Source organism: Delphinapterus leucas, chromosome 12 (assembly GCF_059928025.1).
Source record: "Delphinapterus leucas isolate spDelLeu-1000000601 "Yukka" chromosome 12, BTC_Dleu_Yukka2, whole genome shotgun sequence".
In the NCBI taxonomy this organism is placed as follows: Eukaryota; Metazoa; Chordata; class Mammalia; order Artiodactyla; family Monodontidae; genus Delphinapterus; species Delphinapterus leucas.
In genome coordinates this window covers 87,984,299-87,998,374 of record NC_143140.1, presented here as the reverse complement: position 1 = coordinate 87,998,374, position 14,076 = coordinate 87,984,299, and positions in this window count along the sequence as shown.

Below are 14,076 nucleotides of genomic sequence, written 5' to 3'. Positions count from 1 at the left end.
AAATTACGTTCATTCCATGACCACACTCTCCATCGGGTGATCAGACAATGAAAAGTATTTTAAAAGGGGATTTTCCTGGAAAATCCAACAGTTTTACTATACATCCAAATTAAACTTTTATGACTCTTATACTGTAGAGGCACTGTACACGTAAGAGAACACCAAAAATTAGGGTTATTTTTTTTCTCTCCTGACTCACAGTTAACTTAATGCCGCTAAAGTTTAGAAGAAGAAAATACCCTTATCTGATAATAAAGTAATTGTGGGTTCTCTGCTTTATGAGAAAAGAACAGCCCACACTTGTAAAATGCAATTCCAGTATGCAGACAAAATCATTATTTATATGCATTTATTAGTTAGGTAGTAGCCGTCAAATAAAATGAGCTTTGCTACCCCTGAAAAAGATTTCACTTAAATCTCCAGTTTCAGAAGCTCAGTCTTCTTACGTATACTAGTTTTTCATTGTTTTTTATGCACTATTACTTTTCTAAGTGCATTTGTTACATAAGGTGAACTTACCTTGGATTTCCCAGGCAGCCTGTGTAATTTAAGTGAGCTCAATCATCATTTTTAAATGATGGTAATAAAAGTTCCACTTCTGGCAAAACTGAGTTTTTTCTGGGCCAGCACTCATACCAAGAACAATTTAGAAAACCTGGACAGAATATAACAAAAACAGGTTTGAAGATTTCAGAGATCTCCCAAGGCAGTGAGTACCTTCAGAGCTAAGATATGAAAGAGGCGGGAAGCCAAGAGAAGTAAGCCCGACATCCGGGACCACTTTTCTCCTTGAGGCAATTGTCAATTCAGAAAGCAAAAGCAATAGCTGACAGGTTAAAAAGCTGAACGGAGCTTTCGATTGCTTCAAGGGCTGGGGGAGTAAAACTTGGACTTTTGAGTCCACCCAGGATGAAGGGCCCCTGTAAACACTCCAGACTTTTAGTTGGGACTCCTAAGAAAGGTAAACCAAAAATAGACCAGCTCTAAAAAGACTGGAGCCCAGCTCTGAAACATCTCAATCTCTGACCAAAATCAGGTGATCTATCCCCAGCCCAGCTGTCTGCCAAAAGCAAAAGTAGATCTTCTCTGGAGGAAAATACTATCATGCAGCACCTCAATTTATCACTAAAAATTGTATGCATAACATCTGGCACTCATTCAAAAATAACCAGAGCATAGGAGAAATCTGGCAAATTCTGCTTTAACCACGTGATCAAAATAAACGTCACTAAAAGTGGGACTATCTAAAATTTTGTGCCTCCTTAGTGATGCACTAAGAAGGACACAACATCAGTTATTATCCAGTATTTCTGCCAAATAAGCGTAACTTGATTCTAATCAATCAAACGCAAGTTGAGAAAGCTGTAACACAACTGATTCATACTCGTCAAAATTTGTCAATGTTATGAAAACAAAGGTAGAGGCAATGTTTCAAATTAAAAGAAAGCTAAAAGAGATGTGACAGCTAAATGCAGGATGTGACCCTGGATGGATCTGAGATAGGGAAAAAATATAAAAGATTGAAACAAAGGGCATCAATAGGAAAATTTGAATATATTGGGTGGGCCAAAATGTTCATTTGGTTTTTTCTGTAAGATGGCTCTAGTAGCACTTAGTTGTCTTTAACTTCATTCGAAACAATTCTGTTAGATTGTATGTGACAGCTGTCATATCAGCATGCATTTAAAAAAAGACATCAAAATTGGTGAATTTTTGTGTGGCCATGTTAATATTGAAGACAGAAGAAAAAAGCAACATATTCGGCATATTATGCTTTATTATTTCAAGAAAGGTAAAAATGCAACTAAAACGCAAAAAAAGATTTGTGCAGTATATGGAGAAGGTGCTGTGACTGACTGAAGTGTCAAAAGTGGTTTGCGAAGTTTCGTGCTGGAGATTTCTCGCCGGACGATGCTCCACAGTCAGGTAGACCAGTTGAGGTTGATAGCAATCAAATCGAGACATTAACTGAGAACAATCAATGTTCTACCACGCGGGAGGTAGCCGACATACTCAAAATATCCAAATCGAGCATTGAAAGTCATTTGCACCTGATTGATTATGTTAATTGATGTTTGGGTTCCACATAAATTAAGAGAAAAAAAACCTTCTTGACCATGTTTCTGCATGTGATTCTCTAGTGAAATGTAATGGAAACATTCCGTTTTTAAAACCAATTGTGACAGGCAATGAAAAGTGGATACTGTACAACAATGCAGAACAGAAGGGATGGTGGGGCAGGTGAAGTGAACCACCACCAACCACACCAAAGGCCGATCTTCATCCAAAGAAGTTGATGTTGTGTATATGTTGGGATTGGAAGGGAGTCCTCTATTATGAGCTCCTTCCGGAAAACCAAACGATTAATCCCAACAAGTACTGCTCCCAATTACACCAACTGAAAGCAGCATTTGACGAAAAGCGTCCAGAATTAGTCAACAGAAAACGCATAATCTTCCATCAGGACAATGCAAGACCACATGTTTCTTTGATGACCAGGCCAAAAATGTTACAGCTTGGCTGGGAAGTTCTGATTCCTCCACCGTATTCACCAAACACTGCACCTTCAGATTTCCATTTATTTTGGTCTTTACAAAATTCTTTTAATAGAAAAAATTTCAATTCCCTGGAAGACTGTAAAAGGCACCTGGAACAGTTCTTTGCTCAAAAATATAAGTTTTGGGAAGATGGAATTATGAAGTTGCCTGAAAAATGGCAGAAGGTAGTGAAACAAAAGGGTGAATACGTGTTCAATAAAGTTCTTGGTGAAAGTAAAAAATGTGTCTTTTATTTTTACTTAAAAAACCGAAGGCACTTTTTGGCCCACCTTATAGATTGTATTTTATTTTATTTATTTATTTATTTAATTTTTTATTTTTTCGCTACGTGGGCCTCTCACTGTTGTGGCCTCTCCCATTGCGGAGCACACGCGCCGGACGCTCAGGCTCAGCGGCCATGGCTCACAGGCCCAGCCGCTCCGCGGCATGTGGGATTTTCCCGGACCAGGGCACGAACCCGTGTCCCCTGCATCGGCAGGCGGACTCTCAACCACTGCGCCACCAGGGAAGCCCTATAGATTGTATTTTAGACAAAAGTATCATACCAGTATTCAATTTCTTTTTTTATTGAGGTATAATCGACACAACATTATATTAGTTTCAGGTGCACAACATAATTATTCAATATTTGTATATATTGAGAAATGATCACCACAATAAGCCTAGTTAATGTACAACCATACATACTTAGAGAATTTTTTTAATTTTTATTTATTTGGCCGTGCCATGCAGCATATCAGATCTTAGTTCCCTGACCAGGGATTGAACCCGTACCTCCTGCATTGGAAGTGTGGAGTCTTAACCGCTGGACTGCCAGGGAAGTCCCCAGAATTTTTGTGTGTGTGTGATCACAACTTTTACGATCAACTCTCTTTGCAACCTTCAAATATGCAACACAGTATTATTAACTATAGTTGTCATGTTGTTCATTACATCCCCATGAATTACTTACCTCATAACTGGAAGTCTGTAACTTTTGATGCCCTTCATCCATTTTGTACAACACCCGCTCCCACCTGCACCTGGCAACCACTCACCTGTTCTCTGTATCTATGAGCTTGGTTTTTGTTTTGTTTTTAGAATCCACATATAAGAGGGATCATACAGTATTTGTCTTTCTCTACCTGACTTATTTCACTTAGCATAATGCCCTCACGGTCCATCCATGTTGTTGCAAATGGCAAGATTTTATTCTTTTGATGGCTAAATAATACTCCATGGTGTGTATGTGCATATGTGTGTATCACATTTTCTTTATCCGTTCATCCATTGATGGACACTTAGATTGTTGCATACCTTGGCTATTGTAAATAACACTGCAATAAACATGTATCTTTTCAAGTTAGTGTTTTTGTTTTCTTCAGATAAACAACCAGAAGTGGAATTGTTGGATCATACGGTAGTTCTTTTTTAAATTTTTTGAGGAACGTCCGTACTGTTTTCCATAGTGACTGCACCAATTTATATTCTCACCAACAGTGCACAAGTGTTCCCTTTTCTCCACATCCTCACCAACACTTGTTATTTCTTGTCTTTTTAAAAATAATAGTCAACATAAGAGGTGTGAGGTGATATCTCATTGTGATTTTGATTTGCATTTCCCTGATGATTAGTGATGTTGAGTAACTTTTTATGTACCTGTTGGCCAAATGTATGTCTTCTTTCAAAAAAATGTCTATTCAGGGAATTCTCTGGCAGTCCAATGGTTAGGACTCGGTGCTTTCACTGCTGTGGCCTGGGTTCAATGCCTGGTTGGGGAACTAAGATCCCACAAGCTGTGCAGCATGGCCAAAAAAAAGTTCTATTCAGATCCTCTGCCCATTTTTTAATCAAACTGCTTGTTGTTTTGCTATTGAATTGTATGAGTTCTTTCTATATTTTGGATATAAACCACCTATCAGATAATGTGATTTGCAAATATTGTCTCCCATTCAGTAAGTTGCCTTTTCATTTTGTTGATGGTTTTCTTTGTTGTGCAGATGTTTTTTAGTTTCATGTAATCCCACTTGATTTTTGCTTTTGTTGCCTGTGCTTTGGTGTTACATCCAAAAAATCATCACCAAGACTGATGTCAAGGGGCTTACTGCCTATGTTTCTTCTAGAAGTTTTACGGTTTTAGGTCCTATATTCAAGTCTTTAATCCATGTTGAGTTAATTTTTGTGTATGGTGTAAGATAGTGGTCCCATTTCATTCTTTTGCATGTGGCTGTCCAGTTTTCCCTACACCATTAATTGAAGAGACTGTCCTTTCCCCACTGTATATTCTTGGCTCCTTTGTCATAAATTATTTGACCATATATTCATGAGTTTATTTCTGGGCTCTCTGTTTCATTGATCTCTGTGTCTGTTTTTATGCCAATACCATACTGTTGTGATTACTATATTTTTCTAATATAGTTTGAAATCAGGAACATGATACCTCCAGCTTTATTCTTCTTTCTCAAGATTGCTTTGGCTATTCAGTGTCTTTTGTGGTTCCACACAAATTTTAGGATAGTTTGTTCTATTTATGTGAAAAATGCCATTGGAATTTTTATAGCGATTACACTGAATCTGTAGATTGCTTTGGGTAGGTAGTATGGACATTTTAACAATGTTAATTCTTCCAATTCATGAATATGATATACCTTTCCACTTATTTGTGTCTTCAGTTTTTCTTCATCAACCTCTTATAATTTTCATTTACAGGTCTTTCACCTTCTTTGTTGAATTTACTCCTCAGTATTTTATTCTTTTTGATACAGTTGTAAACGGGATGGTTTTCTTAATTTCCCTTTCTGATAGTTTGTTATTAGCATATAGAAATGCAACAGATTTCTATATCCTGATTTTGTATCCTGCAACTTTACTGAATTCATTTATCAATTTTAACAGTTTTTGTTAGAGTCTTTAGGGGTTTTAATATTTAATATCGTGTCATCTGCAGATAGTGACAGTTTTACTTCTTCATTTGCAATTCGGATGCCTTTTGTTTCTTTTTCTTGCGTAATTGCTGTGGCTAGGACGTCCACTACCATGTTGAGTAAAAGTGGCAGGAGTGGACATCCTTGTCTTGTTCCTGATCTTAGTGGAAAAGTTTTCAGTTTTTCACCATTGAGTATGTTAGCCATAGGCTAGACATATATGGCCTTTATTATGTTGAGGTACGTTCCCTCTATACGCACTTTGTTGAGAGTTTTTATCAAAATGGTTGTTGAATTGAATTAAATTTATTGAATTCAATAACTGCATTGTAGTTATATAGGAGAATGTCTTTGTTTTTAAGACATATGCTGAAGTATTTAGGGATACAATTCCTATAAGGTGTCAAAACAGAAAAGAATAAGAACAGTTGGTCAAAGTTGAGTATTTCTCTCCACATGCCCCTCTTCCTGGGGTCTTGAGCAGGAAGCAGAGACAGGGCAGCCTCGACAACCATGTTGTAGTTGTGTGATCCTGTGCTCTGCCCCCCACCCCCCTTGCCGAGTGGTCCATGATAAGACAAGTGACCCAAGGGAGAGAAGCCACATTCTTTCACACTGAAAGCTGGAATTTCGAAGAGACAGAAAGAAACAGAGAGTGGTAATTGCTAGTATAAGTCACATTAAAGACAGTGCCTTTTCAGGGGCTTCAGTAGTTGTGGCACGTGGGCTCAGTAGTTGTGGTTCACAGGCTCTAGAGTATAGGCTCAGTAGTTGTGGCGCGTGGGCTTAGCTACTCCACGGCATGGGCATGTGGGATCTTCCTGGACCAGGGCTTGAACCCGTGTCTCTTGCACTGGCAGGTGGATTCTTAATGACTGCACCACAAGGGAAGTCCATGGGTTTTTTTGTTTTGGTTTGGGTTTTTTTTTTTTGTGGTACGCGGCCCTCTCACCATTGTGGCCTCTGCCGTTGCGGAGCACAGGCTCCAGACGTACAGGCTCAGCGGCCATGGTTCACGGGCCCAGCCGCTCCATGGCATGCGGGATCCTCCCGGACCGGGGCACAAACCCGTGTCCCCTGCATCGGCAGGCAGACTCTCAACCACTGCGCCACCAGGGAAGCCCAGGTTTGGGTTTTTTTGATCATACTTCTGTTGTTTGTGTGTTAACACAATCTGATTTTAAAGGAATTGTTTCTTAGTAATAATAATCTGGCTTCTGTGGTTCACATAAGTAACAACAAGAAGTATAGCCCTTGTTACATTGTTCAGCTGGTCATAAAATCATAATGTGATGTGCCTCTTTCCACTTCTGACAAAAGGAAGAGTTTACACACTATTAAAATGCCTGGCTAAATTTACTGGATAAGAAGCATGAATTAGAACATTCTGTCAAAAGTGTATTAATTTTTGTATATTAGATTTTCATAAATTATGGCTAAATGATGATCACTTACAGTATCTCCACCTAGTAAATAAGATTTGTGCCAGATCAAGTATTCTGCCTAATTCAGCCACATCAAGTTCTGAAACATTAGAAAATAAAGCATATACCATTTGTTTTAAGAGAATATTTTAAAATTTGTCTCATTGAGAAAACACTCTCTCTCTTATTTTCCAAGGCAACCACAGGTGGGCCACTCCTCAATAAAGGGAATTCCAGCACTCTCCAAACTTCCCCATAGTGAGAATTATCTGGTTGCTTGTTAATCACACAGCTCCCAAGGTGATCCTAATTTAGTGGGTCTAGGGTGGAGCCCAAACTTCACCTTAGGTAGTTGTTATCATCAGAAAAGCTGGATTTGATGATAGTTGTGTTCCTTCTCTGTTGCTTTTGAAGTTGCTGACGTTGACAGTTGTGGTTCTGCAGCAGTTGGATATTGTTTCCATAGGTATCAGTTAGGTCAAGCTGGTTGATAGTGTTGGTCAAATCTTCTGTAACATACTGATTTCCTATTTGTTCTATCAATTACTGAGAGAGGGGTGTTAGAAATCTCATTTTAACTGAATCTTTTATTTCTCTCTTTAGTTTTGTAAGTTTCTGCTTCATGCATTTTGAAACTTTTTCATTAGGCATATACACATTTAGGATTCTTAGGTGCAACCAATTGCTTTGATTAATTGATCCTTTATCATTACAAAACTTCCATATTTTTCTTCAGTAATACTCCTTGTCTTGAAGTCTTCTTTGTGTTATATTAATATAATCACACCAGCTTTTTTATACTTACTGATTGCATAGTGTAACTTTTCCATCCTTTTGCTTTCAACTTGTCTCTATGTATTTGAAGTATGTCTCTTCTATACAGCATATAGTTATCTTCCTTTTTTCCAATCTGAAAATTTGTAGATTTTAATTGAAGCTTTTAATCCATTTATATTTAGTGTAATTATTGTATAGTTCAGTGTAAGTAAGTCTACACACCTATTGATATGACCAGATTTAAGTCTACCATCTTCCTATTTGTATTCTAGTTGTGCCATCTGTGTTTTGTTTTGGTTTGGTTTTTTCTTCCTCAATTCCTCCTTTCCAGCCTTCTTCTCAGTTAATCAAATATTTTTTAGTATTCCATTTTAATTCCTTTCTTGTCTTTTTAGCTGTACCTCTTTATTTATTTAGTGGTTATTCTGAGATTACAATATTTATGCTTATCTCACAGTCTGCTTAGAGTTAATATTGTCATTTCACATAAAATCTAAGACCCTTATGAGAGTAGAATGTCTGTTTAAGTCTTCTGCCCATTTTTTGATTGGGTTGTTTTTGTTTTTCTTTATAAATTTATTTCAATTATTTTATTTTTGGCTGCTCTGTGTCTTCGTTACTGCATGCGGGCTTTCTCTAGTTGTGGTGAGCGGGGGCTACTCTTCATTGCAGTGCATGGGCTTCTTATTGTGGTGGCTTCTCTTGTTGTGGAGCATGGGCTCTAGGTGCGTGGGCTTCAGCTGTTGTGGCTTGTGGGCTCTAGAGCGCAGGCTTAGTAGTTGTGGCACACGGGCTTAGTTGCTCCGCAGCATGTGGGATCTTCCCGGATCAGGACTCGAACCCGTGTGCCCTGCATTGACGGGCGGATTCTTAACCACTGCACCACCAGGGAAGCCCGGTTGCTCTTTTTTTTTTATCTTGAGCTGTATGAGCTGTTTGTATATTTTGGAAATGAATCCCTTGTCAATTGCATCATTTGCAAATATTTTCTCCTAAGCTGTAGGTTGTCTTTTCATTCTGTTTGTTTCCTTTGCTGTGCAAAAGCTTTTAAGTTTAATTAGGTCCCACTTGTTTGTTTTTGTTTTTATTTCCATTACTCTAGGAGATGGATCCAAAAATATATTGCTGCAATTTATGTCAAAGAGTGTTCTGCCTATGTTTTCCGTTAGGTGTTGTATCTTATATCTGGTCTTACATTTAGGCCTGTAATCCATTTTGATTTTATTTTTGTATGTGGTATTAGAGAATGTTCTAATTTCATCCTTTTACATGTTGCTGTCCAGTTTTCCCAGCACTAGTGATTGAAGAGATTGTCTTTTCTCCATAGTATATTCTTGCCTCCTTTGTCAAAGATTAATTGACCAGAGGTGTGTGGGTTTATTTCTGGGCTTTCCATCCTGTTCCATTGATCTATATTTCTGTTTTTGTGCCAGTACCATACTGTTTTGATTACTGTAGCTTTGTAGTATAATCTGAAGTCAGGGAGTCTGATTCCTCCAGCTCTGTTTGTCTTTCTCAAGTTTGCTTTGGCTATTCAGGGTCTTTTGTGTTTCCATACAACTTTAAAAAATTTTTGTTCTAGTTCTGTGAAAAATGCCATTGGTAGTATGATAGGGATTGTATTGAACCTGTAGATTGCCTTGGGTAGTATAGTCATTTTGACAGTATTGATTCTTCCAATACAAGAACACAGTATATTGTTCCATCTGTTTGTGTCATCTTTGATTTCTTTCATCAACATCTTAGAGTTTTCAGAGCACAGGTCTTTTGCCTCCTTAGCCTGATTTATTCCTAGGTATTTTATTCTTTTTGATGGGATGGTAAATGAGATTGTTTCCTTAATTTCTCCTACTGATCTTTCATTGTTAGTGTATAGAAATGCAACAGATTTCTGTGTGTTAATTTTGTATCCTGCAACTTTACCAAATTCATTGATGAGCTCTAGTAGTTTTCTGGTAGCTTCTTCAGGATTTTCTACGTATAGTATCATGTCATCTGCTAGCAGTGACAGTTTTACTTCTTTTCCAGTTTGGATTTCTTTTATTTCTTTTTCTTCTCTGATTGTTGTGGCTAGGACTTCCAAAACTATGTTGAATAAAAATGGTGAAAGTGGACATCCTTGTCTTGTTCCTGATCTTAGGGGAAATTCTTTCAGCTTTTCACTGTTAGTATAATGATAGCTGTGGGTTTGTCATATATGGCCTTTATTATGCCCACTTATGGAGAATTTTTATTACACCCACTTTTGTCATATATGGCCTTTTTCTGTGCCCACTTTCTGGAGAATTTTTATCATAAATTGGTGCTGAATTTTGTCAGAAGCTTTTTCTGCATCTATTGAGATGATCATATGGTTTTTATTCTTCAATTTGTTAATGTGGTGCATCACAGATTGACTTGCAGATATTGAAAAATCCTTGCATCCCTGGGATAAATCCCACTTGATCATGGTGTATGATACTTTGAATGCATTGTTGGATTCGGTTTGCTAGTATTTTGTTGAGAATTTTTGCATCTATGTTAATCAGTGATATTGGCCTTTAATTCTCTTTTTTTGTGGTATCTTTGTCTGGTTTTTGTATCAGGGTCATTATGGTCTGACAGAATGAGTTTGGGAGTGTTCCTTCCTCTGCAACTTTTTGGAATAATTTCGGAGAGATAGGTGTTAACTCTTCTCTAAATGTTTGGTAGAATTCACCTGTGAAGCCATCTTGTCCTGGACTTTTGTTTTGGGGAGTTTTTTAATCACAGATTCAATTTCAGGCTTGTAATTGGTCTGTTTATGTTTTCTATTTCTTCCTGGTTTAGTCCTGGGAGATTGTACCTTTCTAAGAATTTGTCCATTTCTTCTAGGTTGTCTATTTTATTGGCATATAGTTGCTTGTAGTAGTCTCTTATGGTCCTTTGTATTTCTGTGGTGTCAGTTGTAACTTCTCCTTTTTTATTTCTAATTTTATTGATTTGGGCCCTCTCCCTTTATTTCTTGATGAGTCTGGCTAAAAGTTTGTCAATTTTGTTTATCTTTTCAAAGGACTAGCTTTTAGTTTCTTTGATCTTTTCTATTGTTCTCTTAGTCTCTATTTCATTTATTTCTGCTCTGATCTTTATGATTTCTTTCCTTCTACTAACTTTGGGTTTTCTTTTTTCTTTTTTCTCTAGTTGCTTTGGGTGTAAGGCTAGGATTTTTATTTGAGATTTTTGTTGTTCCTCAGGTAAGCTTGTATCACTATAAACTTCCCTCTTAGAACTGCTTTTGCTGTGTCCCATAGGTTTTGGATCGTCCCATTTTCATTTTCATTTGTCTCTAGGTATTCTTTAAATTTCCTCTTTGGCTTCTTTGGTGATCCATTGGTTGTTTAGTGTTACTCTGTTGTTGTTTTTTCAATATTTATTTATTTTCTTTATTATTATTAGTTTTGGCAGCGTCAGGTCTTAGTTGCTGCATGCGGGATCTTTTGTTGCCACGCGTGGGCTCTTTGTTGCGGTTCATGGGCTTCTCTCTGGTTGTGGCGTGTGGGTTTTCTCTCTCTAGTTGTGGCGCGTGGGCTCCATAGTTTGTGACATGTGGGCTCTCTCGAGGTACACAAGCTCAGTAGTTGTGGCACACGGGCTTAGTTGCCCCGCGGCATGTGGGATCTTAGTTCCCTGATCAGGAATCGAACCCACGTCCCCTGCATTGGAAGGTGGATTCTTTACCACTGGACCACCGGGGAAGTCCCAGTGTTACTCTGTTTTTGAAAGTCATTTTTTTTAAACTATACCATAACAACATGTTCTAACAAAAAACCAACATGTGTTTACTGACTGCTTTAAAGATTCTTTAGACCTGAAACTGCTCCAGTAGAACCAAGACAGAACATTGAATTTGTATATTAGAAAGCCCATAGCTAACTTTAGAACAAAATTGGGTTCAAGAAGTTAGCCAGGGCCTTCCCTGGTGGTGCAGTGGCTAAGAATCTGCCTGCCAATGCAGGGGACACAGGTTCGAGCCCTGGTCTGGGAAGATCCCACATGCCGCAGAGCAGCTAAGCCCATACACCATAACTACTGAGCCTGCGCTCTAGAGCCTACGAGCCACAACTACTGAGCCCACATGCCACAACTACTGAAGCCCGTGCACCTAGAGCCTGTGGTCTGCAACAAGAGAAGCCACCACAATGAGAAGCCCGCGCACCGCAACAAAGAGTAGCCCCTGCTCACCACAACTAGAGAAGACCTGCATGCAGCAATGAAGACCCAACGCAGCCAAAAATAAATAAATAAATAAGAAGTTAGCCAGGCCAATTCCCATGAATCCTAGTCACTAGTGGTAGGAGGCGGGTAGCACCCAGGGAGTGGATGAAAGTGTCAGGAGAATGAAAGCATCTTCAGAAACATCCCTAGAGTAGAGACCACCACATTTTTTATCTTCTATCCCTATTTTTTTTATGTTTTTTATTGTGGTAAAAGTCATTTAACATAAAACATACTATTTTAACTGTGCAATTCAGTGGCACTAAGTACATTCACATTGTTGTCAACTCTCACCATCATCCATCTCTCGAATTTTTCAACTTCCTAAGCCAAAACTCTGTCCCCATTAAACACTAACTCCCCATTCCCCCTCCCCACCGCCCCCCTACCCTCCAGCCCCTGGCATCTACCAGTGTGCTTTCTAACTCTATGAATTTGACTATTCTAGGTACCTCGTATAAGTGGAATCAAACAGTGATTGTTTGTCTGCACCTAATGTATATTGGAATGCATTTTTAAGGTTAACAGAAGGTAGCTTGTATTCCTATTAATGGGGTTTCCAAAATAATGTTTTATTTTATTGTATTTGTTAATATTACCATAAGTCTTATCCTCATTATATATATATATATATACATATATATGTGTATATATATATATATATATTTAGAAAGAAAATGTGATTTAAAATGTTGCATAACTTTTTTCCTAACATCTTTATTGGAGTATAATTGCTTTACAGTGGTGTTAGTTTCTACTGTATAACAAAGTGAATCAGCTATACGTATACATCTAGCCCCATATCCCCTCCCTCTTGCATCTCCCTCCCACCCTCCCTATCCCACCCCTCTAGGTAGTCATAAAGCACCGAGCTGATATCCCTGTGCTATGCAGATGCTTCCCACTAGCTATCTATTTTATATGTGGTAGTGTGTATATGTCCATGCCACTCTCTCACTTCGTCCCAGCTTACCCTTCCCCCTCCCCGTGTCCTCATGTCCATTCTCTACGTCTGCATCTTTATTCCTGTCCGGTTCTTCAGAACCATTTTTTTTAAAATTCCATATATATGTGTTAGCATACTGTATTTGTTTTTCTCTTTCTGACTTACTTCACTCTGTATGACAGTCTCTAGATCCATCCACCTCACACAAATAACTCAATTTCATTTATTTTTATGGCTGAGTAATATTCCATTGTATATACGTGCCACATCTTCTTTATCCATTCATCTGTTGATGGACACTTAGGTTGCTTCCGTGCCCTGGCTACTGTAAATAGAGCTGCAATGAACATTGTAGTACATGACTATTTATTTTTTATTTTATTTATTTTATTTTTGGCTGTGTTGGGTCTTCGTTGCTGCACACAGTCTTTCTCTCGTTGCGGCAAGGGGGGCTACTCTTCGTTGCAGTGTGTGGGCTTCTCATTGCGATGGCTCCTCTTGTTGCAGAGCACGGGTTCTAGGCACAGAGTCTTCAGTAGTTGTGGCGCGCGGGCTCAGCAGTTGTGGTTCGTGGGCTCTAGAGTGCAGGCTCAGTAGTTGTGGCGCACGGGCTTAGTTGCTCCGCAGCATGTGGGATCTTCCCGGACCAGGGCTCGAACCTGTGCCCCCTGCATTGGCAGGCGGATTCTCAAGCACTGCGCCACCAGGGAAGCCCCTACATGACTCTTTGAATTATGATTTTCTCAGGGTATATGCCCAGTAGTGGTATTGCTGGGTCATATGGTAGTTCTGTTTTTAGTTTTTTAAGGAATCTCCATACTCTTCTCCATACTGGCTGTATCAATTTACATTCCCACCAACAGTGCAAGAGGGTTCCCTTTTCTCCACACCCTCTCCAGCATTTACTGTTTGCAGATATTTTGATGATGGCCATTCTGACCATCAGATACCTCATTGTAGTTTTGATTTGCATAAAATATTGCGTAACTTTTAAAATTATTGGTTTAATACTTTATGGTACAGTAATTTGAAGGTCTGGTTTTAAGCTCATTTTATTTCATTACTTGGTTAACTGAAAAAAGTATCTCATGAAGATGAGTAGAGTCAAATGGAAGAAAGATATATATCATTAGCTGTGTTTGTTAAATTACAATACTCATTTATTCATCACATTCACCAATACACAAAAGTTTTGGGTTGAAATTCAGCTAGCAAATTTAAATCCTCTCTGATAC